Consider the following 25,847-nt stretch of genomic DNA (forward strand, 5'->3'; position numbering starts at 1 on the left):
TGTGCGCTGTTTCTAGTAGCACACTCTTCTGCATGAGTCCAGGAGCTACTTCGGCAACTAGTTTTTCCAGGCTCCTTTTCAGGGATCTTGGGATCGTGCCAAGTGTTCCTATGATTATGGGTACAATTTCCCCTGGCATATCCCATGTCCTTCTTATTTCTATTTTCAGGTCTTGGTACTTATAAATTTTTTCTCTTTCTCTTTCATCTACTCTGTTATCCCATGGCATTGCGACATCAATGAGTGATACTTTCTTCTTGATTTTGTCAATCAACATTACACTTGTCCCATTAGCACGTATCACCCTATCTGTTCTGATACCAAAGTCCCAGAGGATCTTTTCTTAATCGTTTTCTATCACTCCAAAGGTTGGTGTTCATACCACATGTTACTGGAAGCTATAGTAGATTCACATCAACCGTGCATTTGATGTCTAGGCCCGTCTCTTACGACGCTCCTGATTGGCTGTTGATAAGCCAATCACAGGGCTGGAAACTCTGAGTCTTTCGAGAGAGTTCACATAGGCAGGGTGTATGTTCCACCTCTCCTGAGGGGCACTTTTGAAAGACGTATCCCTTAGGAAAGGTGGAACATAGATCCTACACATGTGAAGTCTCGAGAGAGACTGAGAGTTTCCATCCCTGTGATTGGCTTATCAACAGCCAATGACAAATAGAACCGATTCTCTCTTGATTTTGCTTGTGGAAAAAAAGGCGGAGAAAATAAAACGGAAATAAAAAAAAGTGACTGATTTGGGACACAGGAGATAATGAATTGTAATTTTAAATAGCATAATTAAGGAATACATTTTCACTTTTCTAAACTAAATAAAATAATGCAACAATGGTGATAGTTTGAAAAGGACATCAGTTTTAAATAAGGAAAACATATTATGTTTTCCTTATTTAAAACTGATTTCCTTATGTTGTGTAACTCAGTGGCAACGCTAAGAGAATTTTTCGGGTTTATGATAAGCCTATAGTAAACCTGTCATTTTACAGTTAGAACGAACGAGAGAGAGAGAGAGAGAGAGAGAAGAGAGAGAGAGACAGAGAGAGAGAGAGAGAGAGGAGAGAGAGAGAGAGAGAGAAGGGATACTGAATAAATGACATTGCTTAAAGGGAAATGGGAGATATTTTTTTATAAATATAAAAAAAATAACCTTTGAGAAGCCTAGTCAACTATTTTTAATAAAATAGGGACATGCGAAGGTTGTACTTTTCTAAGCTTTTTTCTTTTCTTATTTTTCTATTTTACCATTTTAAAAAATTTCGACGCTAGTTTCAGTAACCATAAATCAATCAATTAATGAATCCGTTTTAGACAACACACCTTGATAAAAAAATTAAAAGAAAATGAGAAAAGTCTATCACAAATTTTGAACTTCAATACTGTCTGGTGAAAAATGAAATTCGGCCTCTCTTGCCAATGATGCCTGGGGAGAAAGTTCAATATTTCTAATTGCTAAATCTGATACTTGGGGAGGTTGGTATTTTATGGTTTGCTGTGATAGGTGCCTCATCTATTCTATTATTATTATTGATTATTAATTATACACATACACACAGTCACACACACACACACACACACACACACACATATATATACTACTAATATCTATATGAATTATATATATGTTTTATAAAGTCCTTTTTGAGGGAGAGGATTATATTCAATTTGTTTTATATACATATATATATATATATATATATTATATATATATATATATATACACACACACACCACACACACAACACACTATTGTATGTGTGTAGAGTCTACTAGTCAAAAAGCTGTTCATTTATAATAAACACATGCCCTCTCAACATCTTCAGCCCTACGCCTTTTGATTACGTATTATAGAAACAAGCAAATCTAAAATGTGAAGGAGTCAAGAAGTTACTAGGGTATTGTGGTTATTACAATTAGGCGTGTGTATATATATATATATATATATAATATATATATATATATATATATATATATATATATATTTGTGTAATATATATATATATTATATATATACATGTAATATGTATGCCAAAAGCATATGCTCTCTTATGTATCTCTATATATAGACTGTACAGACACACACACACACACACACACACACTTCCAGGCTTCCATAAAAAAAACTTGGTGCTTTTTCATACTTTTTTCTGTATTCTTTCCTTAATTCTATTTTGTGTTTTAAAATTTCACAGTAATTTCAATAGATTCTGTAGCAGTAACTCAAACTGATGTTTGCTAAGAGACAAAAATAAACAATAAATTAGGATAAATGTTATTCATAACAAAATGGACTTACAAATCTTGAATAAACATGTGAATCTAGATACAAACCTATATGATCACAAATCTAGTTTCTTAGGGACCTTAGTTATCCGGCCCGATCGGGTGCGATTCTCACAGAGTACTCAAGAGGATGGAATACAGACTTAGATTTCTCAAGAGGGGATTCAGGCATGGATTCATTTATGGTTTCTGTTATAGCTTCAGAATCAAAACTTGAAATTTCCAGATAATGTAATCTTTGTATAGCCTGTAATTACCCCTTTGGAAGTTTTTACATTTACACTTCTAATAAGTCCATCTTTGCCTGGAAATACATCAACTATCACATCAAGGGCCAATGCAGTCTGGGCAAATTATCTTCCTTCACTAACACTAAATCGCCCTTTTACAGGTCACAATTTGGAGTGAACCCTTAACAACACAAGGTAAATTCCTGATATAATCATTGTTCCATACACTTCAAAATTTATTTAAGATCTGCCCTCATAAGATTTCTCTATTACTTAAATCCTTAGCTGAAGGGTCAGTGTTCACCGGAGTTTGAAAACCTGTACTTCTCCCAATAAGAAAATGAGAGGGAGATAAAGGGACAGGGGCATCAGGTTCATCACTAACAAAAGTCAAAGGCCTGGAATTTAAAAGGCCTCAGCTTCATGTAAGATCGTTTCTAATTCACACCTGGAAATATAATTACCATCTAAAGTTTTTCGAACAGCAGACTTTACTGATCTTATTAAACGTTCCCACCAACCTCCCCACCAAGGAGACCTTGGAACTATAAACTCAGTGGGGAGACAGGTATCCATAAACTTAAACCTTTTGCAATTTACTGACACATGCCTGTGAGGCATTCAACTAAATCCCACACTCACCACATCTTTAAAAAGTGAGAAAACGATCTTTAAAGTTTGAAAGCTTAAAAACCTCATGACGTCTTATGTTGCTTCAATAGGATTTTCAACCACCTTCTTGACCCAAATTCCACATTCACTTTATACTGTCGAAAAGAAAGATAAAGGTTTCCAGACACACAATAATCTGGAAAATCACCAACCTTTGGCGAGTATGGGTTTTAGCATTGCACGCCATCCGTGTAGGAACAGTATATTAAATGTTTTAAGTACAGTATTTTTAAATTCAGCTGATTCCTTTATAGTCTACTGAAAATTCCACTTTGAAGTGGTAATTTTGAGATCCAATGTTTTTTTGCATTTTTCTAATACTATAGGGTATGACAATTAAAAAACTATCGGGTGACACTCTGTCACCTTTGGAGAAAATTATCTATGCACTAAGAAAGTTTGGAGTATTAAGCGACAAAAATCTGTACAAGTTTATACTTCCGCCTGACATTTTTATTAATCTCTTCTTTCGAACAGAAAAATAGTTTTATTAATTGTTATTTGGAAAAATACATGGCCATAATTGAGAAGAAAATTAATAATATTCAGAAAAAAAACCTGTGAAAAATCAATTAAAGATTTATAAATAGTTATCATCATTACACAGCACAAACTGTGATAGATCGTTACCGCATTTAGCTAGCTATCATTTAAAATGTTCCTAAAAATAGCCTTTTCTTAATTTTTTCTTCTCCTTTTTCACTTCCATCTTTCATCAGTTTAGCGAATCGGTTCAAACACTCGTCTGAACTTTTACATTGAAAAAACAATGTACATCCTAGAGATGCCTTCACACAACTGCAATTTGCACTTCCACATGTATTCCCTTCAATAGCACAAGAACATTGAATAAGCTGCAGAAAATATTCTGGAGCACATGCTACTTCTCTGGGTGAGGTCACTGGTACTAGAAAAGTACGAGTAGAGGGTCTAATTCCCACTCACAGTCAGTCGTGTTCATAAAGGGTGGATTGGCTTCATCGGCACATTTCCATCGGGCAGCTGGTAAACATGGAATCCAAATCCGGCTGGTGTTGGAGGCAGTGCTTTTAACTGAGATGCTCCTACAACTTTATTGGCAGAATATTTTCTCTGTCATACCCCATACCTAATGTCAGACAATAGTGTCAGAGGCTTTTGACACTATGCCGTAGCAGCGTGATATAAATGTAGTTACTTATTGTATTACATCCGACAAGTTTGCATTTAAGTATCACCAAGCCCAGCAATCTGGTAACCTTTCCTTAAAACATTTACAACAGTTGCCTCTCCTATTCGATGTAATTGTGATGTTGTGTCACAACCAGATAAAGCATGTGCTGCTAAAATGTTTGAAACTATAATAGGTGGTGTTTTTTAACAGTATCTTTGATTTTTTTTTTTACTACGTTCCCCAGAAGTAGCTTCCATCATTACTGTACACTTTAGGTTATGCTTGTGGTAATGGTGTAATAAAAGTCCAAAAACATCTGTATCATCACATGTTATGATTATGAATTCCAGCCTTTATCAAATTGAGCAGCTGGTAGATTATTATGACATTAGCTTCTTCTTGAGTGGTGTGAAGGTCTTCATGTGGTTCCTCTTGACCATTTTGAATAAGAGTGGGGATTGGAGAAGGCCCCAGTGGTTTTCGCGCTCGGCTGCCAATCCGGTGGTCCGAAGTTTGAATCCCGGCTCTGCCAACGCGGAATCAGAGAGATTTATTTATGGTGATAGAAATTCACTTCTCGATATAGCGTGGTTCGGATCCCACTATAAGCTGTAGGTTCCGTTGCTAGGTGACCAATAATGGTACCTAGCCACGTAAAAATATCTAATCCTTCGGGCCAGCCCTAGGAGAGCTGTTAATCAGCTCAGTGGTCTGTTAAAACTAAGATATACTTGGAGAAGGCCCACTGACCACTAGCTTATTTTTGTGACTTGTTTGTAAGTCAGAATAATGTACTGCATGACCTGAATTTTGTTTTTGGTGAGAGAGAGAAAGAGAGAGAGATATTTAACAATATGCTAATATGTAAACTAAAGAACAAACTGCTGATAATTCATAAAAGCCTGATAAACCAACCTTTATCCAAAGTTCTTAAAAGTAATCATTATACTACAAGTGTCTTTATAAATTTCTCCTTATCTTAAAATCTGAAAAAGAAAAATTATAATCTGTAGTTCTATGAATTACTGAATTCATAATTACAATTTCTAACGCATATCAAACACATTCCGAATGTTTATGAGCTAACTAGAAAACATTTCATAAGAAAAAAAATTGCATATTAGAGGCAATCTAAAAATTGTGCCAAAAACGATTATCTTATTATCGGTCGTTTAAAAAAAAATTCCCCAATGGTGACAAGGTGTCACCCGGCATTTCCTGACTCTCCAGACCCTAATGGTATCGAAAAAATGGAAAAACATTAGATTCTCACCATTACCCTTTCAAGTAAAATTTTGCCCTTTTTTCAGTAGACTATTACGCTCCCATCCTTAACGAGTCTCAGATCAAGGTAATTTATAAGAAATCAGGGCGCTGGTTTTATTTTCAATTACTTTACTTGGCTTTGTTGGTTTTGTTTCAGACATAATCTCTCATTTTTTGTCTTTGCTAAGATTTTATTCCTTACATAGATCAGGGGCCTTCTTGCACCCTTTTTTTTTAAATTAAATTGACAATCCTCTTTGACTGCTTTCGCTTTGCTACTGTTTGGTCGAGGAGAGGCCTGCAAATCTGGAAGAAAGTATTTAAAGAAGTCATTAAGTATATGAAGGAATTTGCATCCGAATCTGACTTAGCACTAGAAAGTATGATGACAAAACAGAGTATGATCTCACAGCACATTTTAAAAGGATAGATATTGTACAATTAAGTGGCATACGTGCAGTACGTATCAAACAAATTATGCTAAACCTTGCTTATCAAGAACTACCGATCCTTGTGAAATGATAATTAAATCACTGGAATTGGACGTGTTAAAAATAGATTTTGTCCTGTGAAGCTGTGTGACATGTTACTTCAACATTATTGATACAGATTTCCAGGAAGAGAAGACGTCTTCTCAAGTAATGCAGTAGCGTCTGGTATTGTGCAGTCACATAGTATGTTAAAACAAAGAACTATGTTCGGTCATCTGAGACGCAAAGTATTTGGAAACGTTGATTTCATTCCATTAAGAACTCTTCATTTTCTGTTCAGAATCTGGAAAAAACTAACACTTCAAGTGAACCCAAGTTCGAAGTCGGGTAAGGACTGGGCGAGTTGGCCACATTCTTTCTAACCAACTTACTTTCTACTTAGCCACCAAGTAGTGAGTTGTTTACCCGGTAGCGACTCAGCTATTATGGGTTGAAGCCGTATGTCCAGTTGGGTGCTCTGGAATTATCAATTTTGAGCACTGTTGTCGACCTCTTTTAAAATGTCTGCACAACTTGGTGATTGGAAATGAAGATCCCGAAAATTGTGTATGTACTACAACTTTAGATAGCACTTACTCAGCCCCAAGGTTTCAGATTTAGCGCACAATTCCGCCATTGATAATAGTATTACCGTGCCTGCTGGTTAAGATCCACAAACTACTCTTTCAGTATAACTTTAGCAAGAAATAGTCAGGCTGGCCAGTCACAATGGCATATTGATTTTAGACAAAGACCCTGTGCTACTGGATCAGCGACCACAGGTCAGAAACAAGACGTATCAGTGCAGTGAGGTAACTATGTCAGTGACAACACTAGGAACATGAAGCTCTAATACAAGACTTTCTGTCAAATGATCTAAACATTTATTGAATTTGGCTGCTCTAGCGCCGTTAAAGAGGCCGCAAATCACTTTTACAGCTAAACATATAAGGATCTAGACGCATGGAAACTCGGTTTATTAGGAATTTACTAATGTGCAACACACTATATATCCATTGACTTTGGACGTAATGCCGGTCACCAAAATTTGACGCTTCCGGCATTCTTTGACAAATACTGTGCCAGAGAGCTTAGATACTCCCAGCACTAAGCCAGCAAATTAAGGTTCGTACACCTTTTTTTGATAGCTTCCAGATCAAAATGTTACATAACTATGTAATGTTTTTTAGTACTTACAACCGCTTACGATTACTGCGATGCATTAATATTCATGGTTTGAAGAGAGTAGCTTCCTTAGCCACGCAAAGCCATGAATATAGATTTCAAATGTTGCTGGAGAGTAATTGAAATAATATATATTATATATAATATAATATATATATAGTTATATTATATATAATATATACATATATATATATATATAGTATATATATGGATCACCAGGTTCCCCTTTCGAAAAGGAGAAAAGAAAGCAATTAACGAATCCAGTAGCTCGATAATTTTGCCTTCCACCAAGCCTCCTCAAGAACTTTATTATAACTAAAACAGAATAAGTATATACATCAAAATCATAATTTTTCTCGACGGAAAAAAATTAACAGAATAGTTGTCAAAATGAAAATTAGGTTGTTTTCGATCACAAACAAATGGTCAAATTAGCAATTCAAAAAGTTAAAAGAGAAGACTAGTCAACAATTTGACATATTCCAACTTCGTGTTATGAAGATTATATTATATATGATAATTATATATATATATATATGGTATATATATATATATATATATATATATATATATATATATATATATATATATATTATATATATATAATATATATATATAATATATATATAATATATATATATATATATATATATATATATATATTTAAAGTTGCATACATGTTTGATAATGAAAAGCATTCAATGTAATTTTAGAGAGATGCTTACTATTCTCAAGCAAAGCCATGCTAGATGTGATTTACATTGTTGCAGAATATGGTAACGAAGAAATAGAGTACCGAAGCAAGAATAAATAAAGAGTTCCTCATTGGACGAGTGGTTTGCGTACTCGCCTGCCAGTCTGGTAGCCCTAGTTCGCTCGCGCTTACTGCCATTGCGTAATCAGAGAGATTTATTTCTGGTGACGAAGTTCATTTCTCGATATAATGTTCGGATCCCACAATAAGCTGTAGGTCCCGTTGCTACGTAACTAATTGGTTCCTAGACACGTAAATAAAAAATCTAATCCTTCGGGCCAGCCCCAGGAGAGCTGTTAATCAGCTCAATAGTCTAGTTAAACCAAGATATATTTCACTTAAGAATATGTAAAAATATATTTTTCATATGAATATAGTCACATGTCTCAGATTTTAAAGAAATTTCTCACTATCAATATACCGGTAATATGATGTAAAAAAAATATATTAGTGTTCCACATAGCAGTGTTCTCATCAGATGAAAATTCGATTGCGAAGGAAACAAAGACAATAAAGAGTTAACAGATATAAACGGAGATTAAACAACGACATTTGTTATTTAGAACCATATTTTAGACTCGACAACTAATACCCGTGACCCTGGCAACAGGTCCAGGTTCAAAAAATTATTTTCCAGCATATTCCCTTGGTTCCGATATTCAATATTGGCTGAAATTATTCGAGATTTCGGCACATTAACTCGGCAGTTCACCAATCATAAGGAAAGACTGGAGACTCGTTGAGCTTTTAGTACGATAATTAGTATTTGGCAGTTAGTGAACAGAGGGGAAAAACTAGACCCACCCGATCTCTTCAGCAAAATAATTTGATAGTTGGGGAATCATGGGACTTCGTATTTTGAAGGGAGACTGGCCACTGGAAAAGCCTCTGAACATGTGGTAGCTTATCTCGACAGTAAACCGAAATATGTGAACCTTAATATTAGGCTCTAATATTACCTAAGAGCTTCAGATTTCGTGAGATCCCATGACAATCCCAGACGCGGGTAACAAATTTTGGTCTTAAATACCTACCAAAGTATAGGTCTGCATACCACTGTTTTAGTTACAGATCTTGAGAAACTAGATATCCAAATTTTTCAAGTGTCCGCCGGTATAGTGGTTAGTGTCGCAGAAAAATCACTGGCTCCGTATCGTGATCAGTTACTGCTGCAGTGTGGGGTCTGCGGTGGGAGGTTGAAACCAACATTCTTTGGAAGCCTGAATTTCAAGTCAGCGGTTCCTGTGTGCTTGTTCCATATGAATAGTTTCATCTACTGAAATATAATAGTAATAATAATAATAAAGAATTTAGGAGAGACCACAAACTTTCCATTTCAGCGCCCTCTTTTGAAAACCCAGACATTTCATGCATGAGGATTTTCCGTGAAATATACAAGCCTTTCGACCCATTTCAGGTTTAGGACCCGAGGTTTGCACATAAACCGTCATTTTAATGCTTAAAAAGTCTTGTCTTCTCCTGTTTTGACTTTCATCTCGGCGTTCTGTCGATTGCAGGTTGACTCCAGAGCCCAATAGATCCAGCACCTGAGCAGAATTATTTTAAAAGAGTATTTTCCATCACTGAGATGACTCTCTGCCAACCACTTGTTTTAAAGAACTTCTAATTAGTACCACAGAGGATGTCAACTTCGAAGAAAACCAATTAGCCTGGTCTTTTATCAATCACGAAATTACGCTCCTCTACAAATAATAATTAATTCATTTTTGTATTTGAGAGACTTTCATAACAAGGTTAGAGATGTTTTCGACATGATTCATTGATTTATTCTTGTTTCTCTCTCTCTCTCTCTCTCTCTCTCTCTCTCTCTCTCTCTCTCTCTCTCTCTTCCGTTGTTATTCTTCATTTTACTAATTGGCCGGAAATTCATTTATTCCTTAATAACTCTTTGTATTTCCAGGCGATTAAGTTCATCCATTTTTCTGAATCTGCATCCGTCGTGTATCACAGTGACATTTTTTTTATAAGTGGCTGAGGAAAGAGAAAGATCGCGCGCCAGACATGTCTCTCAAACAGTTGTTGTAGGTTTGTCTTCATGGCTAAACATGGAAGACAAGGAAAGAGGAGCGCCTCAGTGGCGTGGTTGGTATGGTGTTGGCGTCCCACCTTGGTGGTCGCCATTCCATTGAGGAGTGAGAGATGTGCATTTCTGGTGCTAGAAGTTCACTCTCGACGTGGTTCGGAAGTCACGTAAAGCTGTTGGTCCCGTAAAAACACCATACAAACCAAAACAAACAAACAAGGAAAGAGGGAATGAGGAATTTACAATATTCGCGATGCAGATGACAGTGAAATAAACTTTGCTTATTCAAGTTTTACAGTAAACTGAACTAATGATTCGTAGTGGTATTTGGAATTTTAACCTTGTGAGGAATATATTCTAACGACGCGAATAAATAGAAGGACAAATACAGCAATGAAACCAGGGAAGAGAAACTGCCTTGACATCGAGCAGAACACCAAGAGCAAAACGAAATGCATCAGACTTATTGTTCGATTGAGTTCCCATCAATTTTTACTGAGCTAAAAAAAGGCGAAAGTCGTTAGAGGGCTAGTAATATTGACAGCCAGGTCCCGTGGGAGGGGAAGGAAAAGTAGGGAAGTCAAAGGGAATTGAGGATAAACGAGAGAGAGGAGAGGAAGAAGAGAAATAGTGAAAGGGGAGGATCGAAACCGAAAGAGGAATGCGTAAAACGGGCCAAAATGTGATGGAGCAGACGAACAACAACTAGGAGGGTATGCACGGTGGCTGGCATGGACCGAATGTGTATATATACATACTACGCATACATGCAGTAGAGAGAGGTACGAGGCTCGGGATATCTACAAGCTCCATGAATTGAGAGCCTTGACGAGATGCCCTCTAGGAATCCACTGATTTTAATTAAAACTTTCCTCGTTGTCAAGTAAATAAAATGACGGTGATATTAACCCTCTCGACATTTCTGTTTTCCCGTCCTGTGCTCATATATCATATTGCAGGTGCTCATGACGACGTCGGTAATGGTGGTGTGCGTGGATGGTTATAGCACTCAGGAAGACCAGGTCAGAACAAGAGACCAAGTCTAAATGGTGTATATATATATATATATATATTATATATATATATATATATATATATATATATATATATATATATATATATATATATATATATATATATATATATATATATATTATATATATTATATATATATATATATATGTATATATATATAGTGTGTGTGTGTGGCTACATGTTTTATGATTGGGATTCCTTAGTCATATTTTAGGATGTGTCCTGACGCCAATATTCACTCTGGCTGCTGCCTACCATTGTCGACTACCAGCTGGCTAATTCCTTGCATACTTGAACAGAGGCTCAATGGATTTTAGCAGAGCTTACTCATATTAATCTGTCTTTATATGGAAATCGACCATAGGTCTTCTCGCCAAGAAAGTCGGTCTGTGTTATTGTTCTGGGTCTTTCTTAGCGGGTCTCTGTTATTGTTCTGGACCCTTAGTATATGAAGTCATTAAAGTCAGTTCTTAAGAATTAAGTATTGTATTTATTCTGCATTCCATTCATTGGGGATAGTTATAAAGTCGTGTCAAACATTTCCCTGCTTCACAATAATCACCTCGTAGTGTACGGTGGTACAATATATTGTAATCAAAACAGCTTTATCTATTACCTTTTATAACCTCCCCATGATGCTCGGGAGAATTAGTACAAGGTTTGTATGATAACAGTAGGAAATCGGACAAAAACCTCTTTCAGTTTTCTTTTGAAGGTGGACAAAGAAAGCCACAAGATTATTGAGTATAACTTGTTTACCTGTAAGTATTTACATAGTATTTTAGTTAACACTCGTGTTCTTTCAGGCCCAGAAGACTGCTGGGCCTTAATGCAGTCTGACCACCTACACATCTCTTGAAAAAGGGCCACAGATATGGCCTGAAAGTGCTAGAGTGTTAACTAAAATACTACGTAAGAACTTTCAAGGTAACAAGATCTACTCAATAATCTTGTGGGTTTCTTTTTTCCATCAACAGGAAAATAATCTGATTGACTGAGAAGTGGAAGACCAAGGTCAGTGTCGATTAAGAAAAGACGTCAATTATAAAATAAAGATTATAGTAACTTACCATCAGCTGCCTTGAAGGTGAGTTCTGCAAAGTTCCACAACAGAGCAAAGTAAGCAGTAGAAAAATGCGTACGAGATGGGTAGACAGCTTCTAGATATAGGAGGAGTTGAGATGTCAACTTTGCGTCCCAAGATAGTATGTCACATTAATACAAGGAAATGATAAAATGTTTATATTATAAATCCTTTGCCAGTGATGCACATAGGATTATTGTCTCCCACGAGGTTAAAGGGTGTTGACAGTGTGATGGCTGGGTTTGTCTGAGACATTTTTTCTGGTGATCATGATGCCAACTTAATGAGTGCTTACGGCCAGTTTAGCATTTCCGTCAAGTCACTGATTCTGCGATGAGCAAAATTTTTGAACTTTCTAAAATCAGAGAGCTGACGGTACTTCAGATTGTTGCTCCAGTTGCTATGCTAATGGTGCTTTGTTGCTGTAAGTGATTCATGGGTGCATTTTGTTTCAACAGTAACAGGAACTGAGAAAATAAATGAAAATCGTAGATTAAGACAACGAGAAGGGGAATGAGACTTCACCCGGCTTGAGCTGAAAGAGGTATCTGGTACGTTTCCAAAATTGACCTGGGGTGACGGTGGATATCTGAACTGAATAGCAATGCCGCGAAGATTTCAGAATTTCTCGAATGTTCGACTTATCCAGAGGTTCTCCTGGATAATAACTGTGACGCAACGACTTATTTCTTTTATTTTCAAGAAATTACATGTAAAACTAAACTGGATATTTTTAAACTGCAATTTGCTGCAACTTATTTCTTTTATATTCAAGAAATAACACGTAAACTAAATCGGTTATTTTGAAAGACCTATAAATCTTCAGAAAATTATGAATTACTAAGATTTACAAAGATCATTCTTATATAAAGTTTTATGTCCATAAAAATCTTTTTGTTGTTGTTTTGCCCAAAAAATCCAGAGAAAGGCTTGTGAATTGTAGCAAATTAATCCTCTTTCCGTAATGACGCAGAGATGAAGCTGTAAAAGTTACTGAACTTATTTAATGCTCTCCAGAGCTGCAATCCTGCCGGATGATAATGAAGCTGGAGAAGCAGGGCGAGGCGCAAATTCCTTAAGCAGTGGTTATGCTGCCGCAAGATATTATTGTCGCCACATTATGGTTTTTGTTTTGGTTTGCATTGTCCTTCTTAAGACATTATTTCAAAGACGATGCATAAGACTTCAACACATTAAACTTAAATAGCTTTAGGTCAGGTGCATGAAACGATAAATCCACATGTAGTAAGTACTTCAGCTTTCCGGTCATTTCCATATTCCGTCTTCTATGTCTTAGCTTGTTCTTTTATCAATTTTCTCTACGATAAAGTATTTAACATCTTGATGATTTAAATTCAGTCCAACAAAACTAGTGATTAAGATCTAATGTTCACGCCGACAGCAAAGGAGAAGTTGATAAGAATCGCGTTAATTCACCCTTTCTTTTCGAAGCGCGGGTTCCAGGCCTCTACGGGTTTGGCCCACAAAGAATCCAGAAACAAAGAAACTTGACGTTTTAAGAAAGATTCTCGGAAAATGTCCTCACATTCTCCTCTTGCACGGCAACACATTCTGATGAAGACACTTTTTCTTTCCCTCCGCGCTGTACGATATGCAAATGAGGTTTTTCGTTGAGACTTTGTTTTGCTGTGTGCAAACTACGTAGAGCTCCAGGTATCAATATCTTCAGTTGAATGTCGGGAACACTGAAGGAAATGGAAACATTAAAGATAATAATTTAAAACCTTCTCGGTGAGGTGCAATAACTATCGATGAGTGATGAAAATGAAATTACCGGAAATTACCAAATTTGAAAATACAAGTCTTTAGATAGATATGCCAGTTTCTAATGTATAATTCAGTTGGCTCTTAAGAATAGGTTGCTGACTACGCCTTTCTTGATAGGAATGTCGTGATAGCTAAAGTAGTGAGTGTATCACGACATTCCTATCTAGATAGGCGCAGCCAGCAACCTATCCTTAGGAGCCTTACGAATTTGTTCCCCAGATTTCCTGGAAAAAGAATTTGAACTAATTCGTAAGCAGTTTTCGTCTTTAAGGTATCCTGACCATATAATTGAGAAAGCTATTCACAACAAGACAAGACCAGAGAGACACCCAACAATAAAATAAAGATTCCACACCTGGACAGGATTAAGACGGTGACCCAGACCCTCGGAAAATCTAACCATTTTGCACTTACTTACCCAAACACCTTAGCCAAATCCCTGATTAACGTCCAACAAAAGACTTCCCCCAAGGACACAGGTGTTTACGAAATCCCATGCCTGGACTGTGACCAATCTTACATCGGATTTACAGATAAATCACTTCCCCAAAGATTATTACAACATAAACGGTCAGTTATAGTGCGTTTACTTTTCTAAGATCGCTGTGCTGTGGCTTGTACAGATATCATACGTTGCCAATTTTCATGGTATGGTAATCATATTAGCTTCATGGAGTCTATTGAAATAGTTTTCATTTCTTGAAATGTGGTTTTTTGTTTGCATCAGATATTTTTAATATATCTTATTTCGTATATTCCTCTGTTAGAACCTCAGTTTCATTAATGAAAATGAAGATATAGCATATTTTTTCCCCGGCGATGCCAGATCTGAGTTTATGGGACCTATGATTTTTAAGAGGATTTAAAAAGTCATGGCCACCTGATGCCAAGGAAATAGTCTATAATTTCCTGAAATATTTCATTTCGTAAAACATCATGAAGTTTCTGTAACTGATGTTTCGAAGGCTATCCAGAGAACATCTGAACAACAAAAGTCTCAGAAATGACTATTCGTAGACTTAACAAGGAAGCAAGAGTGGCGGGAAATATAGTGGAATCTCCAGTGTTTCAAAAAAGAAAAGAGAAAGTTAGTCCTGTGACTGACTTGGTTGATTTTGATAAAAATGTCATGGAAAGAAGGAATAAGTGGTTGTCTTTTCTAAGGGCATAATAGATCGATTAACTTGTCAATTTATGTCTCAAGTCCAAACACCAGAGCCAACAGGCCATTCAGCGCATTTATAATAATAGAAAGAGAAAGAAGGAATAGGTAAATGGAATCGGGAATGAAAATAAAATTTAAGAAAAAAGTTAACAAGGAAGGAGCAAACCCTTTCCCTCGACTCCCAAGGTCTAAAGCGAATCCTCCTAAGAAGGATTATATCTGCGGGAAGCATTCAATGGGACTTACATACCCGTAGATATGACAACTCTGCCTTTTCTACCTGACCCCACCAGAGCGATCTTAGAAAAGTAAACACTATAGGTATGGACAACAGAACTCGGCTATTTTCAACCGTATAAATGAACATAACCGCAGAATAAACTGGAATTTGTCACATATAATTTATAGCAGCAACTGCCTTTACATGAGTCAAATGATGGAATCGGCCTTGATTAAACAGAGGCAGCTAATGAAAATCTCAAAGGAAGCTTGGAACTCAGATATCATCGACAAGGTTTTCGTTCAACCAATGCTTAAGAAGACTAAAGGAAGGTTGTCAGGGGGAGTGACCTAAATTGGCTTACCTGTGGATGGACCACCTTTTCTATAACTTTTCTAATTCATCTACCTGAAGAGGGAGACAGCAGTCTCTGAAATATAGTATTTTTCTCTCCATATTTTGGTGTTTTTATGGGCTCCTTTTATTAGATGGAATTCTGTTGTAATAGAACATTTTTACCAGTTATATATATATATATATATATATATATATATATATATTATATATATATATATATATATATACACATACATACATACATATATATATAATTTGAAGTGACTAAAGCAGAATTTTATTTTCAACTTGAGTTAGGTAAAAACATTATTAGACAATAGGGTATGTATGGGCTTTGCAACTCAACCCTGTCATGCAGATGGTTTCAGCTAATTGACTGATATTATGTTGAACGCCATCCTACGACCACTTTAGAGTTGGTAAATGTTCAAAATACTAACTGTCCTTTTAATATTTTGAAAAAAAAAAAAGTTGTAACCCACAACAAGATTTTCCTTTTCAGTTTTTCCACACTTTATTTTACGTAACTCAAAATAATACTGTAACACGACTTCAAACTAGTTATGTTGTATAGTCTCTAGAATGGAAGTTTCTTTAAGCAAAATGGGCCAGTTAGGTAGCAAGCAGTTGTCGACCAGATAAGCAATAACTTGAAAAGTTACTCCGTTGCATTCTTTCTGGCCTCAAAGGAAGAAAAGGCGGAATTTATCCTGTTGCCTGTTAATTTTGAGTCATCAAACGTTACCCTTCAAATTATATATGTCTGATTTCTCCTGTATCTGTACATAGAAGAAAATATATTTTGATCATTTATCTTTAATTTATGGACAGCTAGAAACACCTTGACTCTTCTATGTATACATCATTTTCTTACAAAATAAAAACAAGTAAAAAATACGCCAAGTTTCTTTTGCGCAATGAGCGTATAATACTGTTTAAAACCATCAGCTACGACCAATAGCGCTTCAGTTACTTCCCAAATGCGGTAGAGTGAGGGTGCGCCCCACGCCTCCAGAAAGCGCTGCCAGATGCAGGATCCACGGCTAACGTTTACCTTAAATAAGATCAAAACTACTGAAGCTAGAGGGATGCAATATTTTATTATTATATTTTATTATTGGAAGGTGGATGATAAGCATACCAATTTGCATCCCTCTACCCTCTGTGGTTTTTGTTCGATCTGAGGGAGACAGAATAGTGCTGACGGACGGAGAAAGCCGGCACAACAGGTTTCTTTTACAGGAAACTAAAATGTTTATTCTACTGCGGGGTTTTAGCGATAACCCATTAAGCCGACAGAACTATTTTATTTCCGTGTAATATCAAGTTTCCTAATGATTTGATCAACTGGTAGGTTTAGAACTTAGGGTGGCATTTCCTCCTTAGATCAAATGGAGATGTTGATTATCTTTTTCCGTGGATTCTTAATCATAAATTGTTTTTGTTCCATATTTTTTTATTTCCTTGAAAAAAATGGACAGCCTTTCTTTAATTTAAATGAGACTTCCGATAAATACGAATATTTTTGTGCCAAGCTTTCAGTGTTTCAGTTCGCAGTGTCTGGGTTGATATTTATGCCTGAATGCCTGGATATGTTATGATGGGAAATTATGTTTATTAGAACCGTTGATTAACTTAATCCGGGAAAATGATTTGTTAATCAGTGGAAATTACATATTCTTAATAAGTAACGTTGAATATTGCTAAAGGCGTAAGTCAGACCATTCCCGTTAGTTATACAACATCATTATGCTAAGAAAGAATTTCAGAACTCACATATAGCCTATATTTACTTACACGGAGAAAGATTATTTTTTTATATGATTTTAACCGACAAATATTTTTGTAAAGCGATGTAGAAAAAAAAAAGAATCGTGCCTAATCAGCCATTCCTTAATCTCGGGAGTTCTAAGACCCGGAAGTCTCCCAGAACTATGAGAAATTTACTTAATATGTTTGACGAACTCTGTCAAAATAGAAGAGAGAGAGAGAGAGAGAGAGAGAGAGAGAGAGAGAGAGAGAGAGAGAGAGAGAGAGAGAGAGAGAGAAAACTAGCTTTTGTTTCTTAGGAGAGATTCATTCCAGCCTCGATCCATTTCACTGCGTCTCTTCAAAATGCATCGCAACCACGAAATCAACAAACACTTGAGACTGAGACGAAATATTGCAACCTCTCTCTCTCTCTCTCTCTCTCTCTCTCTCTCTCTCTCTCTCTCTCTCTCTCTCTCTCTCTCTCTCATTTATATCACTTTCTTGAGGTTAAAAATGACGCTTGAGAGTTTTTCTTTTTCTTCGTTTCTTTTTTCTTTTTCTTCATTTCTCTCTCTCTCCGAGTCCCGAGTGTAATTACGTCTCCTGCATGAGTGAAGAGCATTGCCCTCCTCGCCAAGATGGTCCGGATTCCGCTTGCTAATGAGGGAAAATGAGCCTTATTGCCGGTTAAAACGCAGTGGTAATCTCATCTCCCTCCGCTGCAATTATGTCTAATTAGTCAAACTGGGTCTGGCCAAATTGGAGCAGATATTTTGAGCATCAATTTTGATTATTCTGAAGAATTATCCCAACTTACCAGCCTACGGCAACTCGGGAGAGGCAACTGAATTCTCAGATTGGAGTGACTTCATAATGCTGGGTCCAACAAACTTTCACCGTGTTTTGTGGAAGATTATACTGATTAGCGTCCCAAGTGTCTAAACTTATAGGTATCACGCTGAGCATTGACTTGTTACCGGAACTTGCAAAGACTCTTCTGAGAATCGTCTCCGATTCTGTTTTCTGTTGCCGCTTTGGTTGCATTCGATCCTTTTGCCATGAGAGCTGAATCGTAAGCATGACATTATAATTTGCTTTCTTGCCGTACTACATCTCTTTATGATTCAAGGGCCTCTGTTACTATGACGTCAGTTTGTATTCGAGAATCACTCAGGAAAAGTTATATTCTTGTCAAAGTTTAGTTTTAATTTGGAAAACATAAACATAGTTTTCCAAACTGGATATCTCTTTCCCATAATACTTCTGACTATAAAACTGTTAATGTTTTCTCTATTTACAACGGAAATTTTTCATATCATTTCCTGGCATATTAAAGTTGATTTCTTTTCGCGGGGTGATTTTGGGATACATACTGACGGCACAATAAGAGAAGCCCTTGAAACTTGATAGTATACACGGCATGAAAGGAGATTATCAGTAATACCTGTTGTCTTATTAAACAAAAAATGAAGCCATAAATAATTAACAAGAAACCCTAGGTTTGTGCGTCAAATTTCGCGATATCAAGTTCACTCACTTAATTCCTTGTGATCTTACTCCCACTTACACTTATAGAATTGAACAAGAACACATATAAATTTCGGACATGGGCGCCCGCACGTCCCCGCCTCCCGAAATCCTGAAAGATAAGTCAATGTAATTATTTTTTTCCTTTATCGCATCTTTTTTTCACTTTAATTATTGGCATTGCAATTCCATTGCATTATATATATATATATATAATAAATATATATAATAGATTATATTAATAATATATCTATAATGATATATTATATCTAATATATATACATATATTATATGTTATATATATATATATATATATATATATTATATAAGTATATTATATATATGTATATATCTATATATATATATATATTTATATCATATATATATATAAAGATATATATATATATATTACATATATATATATATATCATATATAAATATTTATATTAATTATATATAATTATATATATATATTATTGATATAGATATATCTATATTATTAATTTATTTATAATTATACATATATTATATATATATATTTTTTTTAGTATTATATATATATATATATATAAATATATATATATAATATAATATTATTATATCTATATATACTCTTATTATATATATATGATATAATATATTAATATATAATCTATAATATATCTATTATTATAATAATATAGATATATATAATATATATATATTATATATATATTTATATCTATAATAATTAAGTATGGAATATTCCATATATTAACCTAATATATATTCATATATATATATATATATATAAATATAGATATATAATAATTAATTATATTTTATTATTATAATTAATATTTAGTAGTATACTATATAATTAACTCTATGTATATATAAATATATAATATCTATATTATATAATTATTATATTATTATATAATATTATATTCTATTTATATATATATTTTATTCTATACATCTATTAATATTTTTTTATTACTATATATATATATATAATTATAATTATTAAATTTATAATAAATTTATATAATATAATAAGTAATATATAATATATTTATATAGAATATATTATATATTCCTATATACCTTTATATATTATATATATCTATATAGATATCATATACGTATATACGATAATATATAATTATAGATATATTATACATTAGATAAATATTAATTATTATCTATAATATTTTATATCGTATATAATATAATATATATAATATTTATATAGTAGTATGATATGTATAATATATATATTTACATATTAATAATAACCTTCTATTATATATCTAGATTATATAAGATATTATAATATATAACATATATAATATTATAGGATCAAGATATATATTATATATATTATACGTGATGTTAATATAATATATATATATAGATAATATATATAATATTATATCTAATATATATAATAGGTATATATATATAGAGAGATTATTATAGATATATATTTATATATATAATTACCAAATTAGATAATAATATATGAGTAATAATATATATATATATTATATGATAATATAATATAGAGAGCATAGAGTATTATATACATTATTAGTTACCCTAACTATATGATAGAAGAATATAGTTAGGATACGTAGGTAGATATAGCATTAGATATCAGATATATTCATATGGAGAATTAATATAGTATAGAGAGATATTCTATAGAGATATATCTATAGTATAGATAGTTATAGTCTATAATACAAATTAGAGATATATATATAGATATATATAATCATAGATAATAATATATCGTAATTGATATAGATATATATAGAGATATATAATATATTATAATATATATCAAATATGATCTTATATATATATATATATATATATATATATTATATAGTATTATATAGATATACATATGATAATATAATTATAATAGATATTACATATATATGATGTATACTCTATATATAAGATAATCAGATATAGTTTATATATATATATAATATTAGATTTATCTACCAAGATATACATAGAAATATATATAGATATATAAGTAGTATATAGTATAGAGCTAATATATTAGATTATATATAATATATATATACAAATAATATATACATATATTGCATATAGTATTATATATAGATATAGAATATATTATATGTATAATATATATATACATATAATATAATTATATATATTATATAATATATATCTATATATATATATATATATATTTTATATATATATATATATAATATATATATATCTATACATATATAATACGTATGTATCTATTATTATATATATAATATATTATATATATATATCGATATACGTATGTATATATTATACTATTAATATATATATATAGATAGATATTATGATATATATTATATATATATATCGGTATATAATATATATCATATATATATGCTTATATATAAATATATCTCTATATGTGCATCATATAATATATACGCATCACTCATATAACTTACAATCGATATTCTTATATCCTTCATCATCATATCTATCTTTATAACTCTATCCTAAACTAATTAGATCTCGTATTCTCTATATCTATATATTAGCTTATCTATATTATAATTAAAGTATATATAACAGTACGAGGAGGGAAAAAGACCTAATTTCGGTTCAACCTCAACACCCGACCCCCAATTCGGCTCACAAGCGATAAACCCCACAAGCTTGCCTTTATCTTGACCTCATGTACGTTGACCATTAACGACTCCACGGGAAAACCACCAAATATTTCGCTCTAGTTCAGAAAAGAACCCAAAATGGGTCATGAATAACTCTTCAGATAGGAGAACCATGGTTTCGCTCGACCCCTTGAAAATACCCAACAACATTTTGGCTCAAGATATACTGTACGGATGAAAAAACCACCATTTCACACAAATATGAATATGAGTGAAAAAAATTCTAAGTACCTTAACCTAACCCAACCTAACCTAACCTAACCCACATGAAATATCCAACTCCATTTTGGCTCAAGATATACCCTTCGGAAGAAAAATCGTCCCTTAACCTAACCCATATGAGTATATGAAAAATATGAATATGAGGACCAATTTCTAAGTCCCTTAACCTAACCTAACCCACGTGAGTGAGTATTTGAAAAGATATGAATATGAGTAAAACATATTATAATTCCCTTAACCTGAATTTCTTCATGACTTACTGCCAGGTGCGCAACATGTCATATCATTTGATAGTATGAATGCGAAAAGATTTCTAAACTCCATAACCTAACATAATGAAACTCTGTGGAAGGTTGAACAATAAAGAATGAAGGTAATAAAACCAATTATGACCATTCACATATTTATATTACATAAACCGGTGCACATGAACAAGTGTCAAATTCACACGTTTCCCCCGAGACTCATTCAAAAACAATACCGCCACGACTCCTTATCACCAACATCAAACTGCTTAACAATTTTACAATAAAAACCCGCAATCTTCTAAATTCATTATCTTGTACCGCTTGACGTTCGTCCTCCGCCTGTACCCCGTGCAGAACAACCCTCCTTTCCCGCTCATCCTAAGGAAGAAAAATAACGGGACTTAAAAGAACCGAACGCTTGCAAGAAATAAAAAAAAATAATTATATGATGTACGTTATCAACATAAAAAAAACTATTATTACCTTTTATTTAACGAATGCATACTCTCTTTGTATGTGACAGCCCGTTTACCACCAGAACTCCAATGAGAACATTTCACCTTTTTGAAATACTTGATATTCCGTCACCCACTTGTCATTACTTTCCAAATGATACGGTGAGAAGACAACGTTCATTAACGACAAAACTGGTTTCAACCCTCTATGACTCTCGTACAGTGAACGAAGAAGACAATGTAAAGACCGCACTTGTTTGAGTTATCTGGCTGTATCAGCCTTACGGACTGGCGAAGGACAAATTCCGAATTTGCGCGGAGAAAATTCGAGAAGCCGCCTGAATAAATTTTAGGGTTTATACCATGACTGCCGGAAAAGAAGATTGTATCCCTAAGTGAACAGTCAATATAAAAACACACCCAGTGTCCAACAACGTCAATACTAGAAGTTGAAGGCAGAGTATTAGATATAAAAACTAACGGTTTATTTCTATTCACAGGTATTATGAACGTACCCACTTCATCGGAAGCGAACACACCTAAATATTTAATGACACTCCCTAGCGAACCTTGTAAAGCAGTCTCAATTTCTTTCGTATCCATCACTCCTAACCCCTAACACCACACTGAACGACTTTATCCGAATCAATTGTTAAAATACCCTTGGTGTCTCCGAACAATAAAATCATGCAAGGATGAGGCGCGACTGTTCCCAGCTTTATAGATATTCTCAGACTAGCTGAAATTTCGAGAGAGAGAGAGAGAGAGAGAGAGAGAGAGAGAGAGAGAAAACATATTGCCAGCAATAATATGGTAGGAAGTTTGACATCTGTTGGGACACCTGTTCAGTAAACAGTTTGCTGGCGGAAGAGAGAGAGGAGAGAGAGAGAATGAAAAGAGAGAGAGAGAGAGAGAGAGAGAGAGAACATTATATCGCCAGCAACGATATGTTAAGAAGTTCGACATCTGTTTAGTAAACGATGCTTGTTTGTCAGCGTTATTATTACCAGACACTTGTATATTATATTATCAATATATCGCCAGCAGTGATAAGGAGAAAATATTCATCAACCTGAATGACTGTTTACGAAGCAGCTTCGCTGTCTTGAAAATGAGACGAATTTCCTTCGACTCAGAAGCCGAACTTAGTCTCTTATTTTTTGTTACATTTTTCTCCATGATTTTATTCGTTTATTATTTTTGGGGGTTTATTATTTGGACAAAGACACCAGCTCTCTATTGATTTTTTTTACGTCAAGCGGTACAAGATTTAGAAGTTTGTGGATTTTTATTGTAAAATTGTTTAGCAGTTTGAGGTTGGTGATAAGGAGTCGTGGCGGTATTGTTTTTGAATGAGTCTCGGGAGAAAAGGGTGAATCTGACACTTTCTCTCTCTCTCTCTCTGTCTTCAAATAGGTTTATTCTTCATATTGAAATACCAATGATTCAGGTAGGTAGAAATCTTCTGTGAATGCTATCATTGAACATGAATTCTTCTTTACATATTTATCTGCATTTGCTTATCAACTTATTTCATTGCTTACAAATTTTACTTGTTTGCTTCCTGATTCCATCCCTTACTTGCTCGATTGCTTACAATCTTATGGCCCCCTGGCCTATCTATATTTTTATGTGTGTGCTTGCATATTACTTATTTGCTCGCTTATGTATTCATTTACTCATTTGCATATTTGTATTTATTGGTTTATTTATCGTCACGTATGTAGCAAATCTAATCTATTTGTTGTTTATGAAATAATCACAAAAGCGATTATCTTGAACATGAACGCAATCATTATGTTAAGAATGATACCAAAAGTTACATCAGACTTTTAGTTTTATGCAAAATTCATTTTCAAATATATTTCCTTAACATCACAAACACCTTTACTCTCTGGTATGCTTTACCTGCCTCTTCTTATGGTTTGATTTTTTACCTTTTCTGATTTTTTTTTATGCGTTTGTCTTCCTTATCAATATTTCAGTTGCCTGTCATTTTTTAGGTTTATGTCACATCAAAAACTTGGATATATATATCACACACATATTGGCGAATGCCAAAGCTGAAATTAAGATTTATTACATTGTTTTGAGAAATAGTAAAACCAGAAGTACTACATATTGTTTGTGCATCTCAAAGACTTTTGGTTCTATAATGAACATACAATGATTACTGAAGATTGTCTTGCAGCGATAAAGACAGATAATCATAATTTTTTTTTAAATATGGTATTTATTCAGAATTTTTAATTGTTCAACCATCATGAACAGCGGTCTTTGGGAGCAAATGAATGTTTTCAGGAAAGGTGAAGTTCGTTAGAAGGCAATGGCAATTTTACAAGCAAGTTAATATTATTATTACTATTATCATTACTCCTTGGAATATGAAATATTTATCAAGATTCAGACATATGACATTTTACTAAGAACAAACACTTCATGAGAATCTACATTATTGCAGCTGACAACATTAATTTGATTTACGTTCAAGTAGTTGAGCTTGACCCTTCTGCACATGATGTTCTAAGACGCTTTAAACAGTTGTCCAGGTTATTGTACTTTGCTTCTCTTTAGTGAATTCTGTATCTGGTTCAATCTAAGACAGCTGTTCCTGTTCTAAAGAGCTAAATCAATTGTACTGACCTTTTTAAGCATTAATATTATTTTTTACTCTTTTAATCGCATTTTTAAGTTGTAAAACCGAGTGTCTTTGAATTAACACGAAAGATCTAGAACTCCGTTGTTTTAATTTCCTCTAGGTAATATATATATATATATATATATATAATATATATATATATATATGTGTGTGTGTGTGTGTGTGTATATATATATATATATATATATATATATATATATATATATATATATAGATCTTGTGTTTAGCTTTTTATCTATTTCCATTAGTGCATGCACTCTTATTTCATATTCCTCCTTATAGCTTTAGTATTTCAAATAAATATAATTTCTATTAATTTGCCTTATTTTTTGAGTTTGTCTTCTTAACATAAGAGTATTCTTTTTATTTTTCCTCTTTACATTCGTTCTCCTTCATATTCTCAACACCTCTTCTTTGCTACCTGTTTTGTAATTTCACTCATCTCTGCTATTCTGTCCAGTTTGATTCTGCAGTAACCCCCTTCCTTTCTCGCGACTAACTTCTTGGAGCTCTCATCTTCTGATCTTTTGTATCTTGTCTTTCCTCTTGTCCTTTGAA

This window comes from Macrobrachium nipponense, chromosome 3 (assembly GCF_015104395.2).
Source record: "Macrobrachium nipponense isolate FS-2020 chromosome 3, ASM1510439v2, whole genome shotgun sequence".
NCBI lineage: Eukaryota > Metazoa > Arthropoda > Malacostraca > Decapoda > Palaemonidae > Macrobrachium > Macrobrachium nipponense.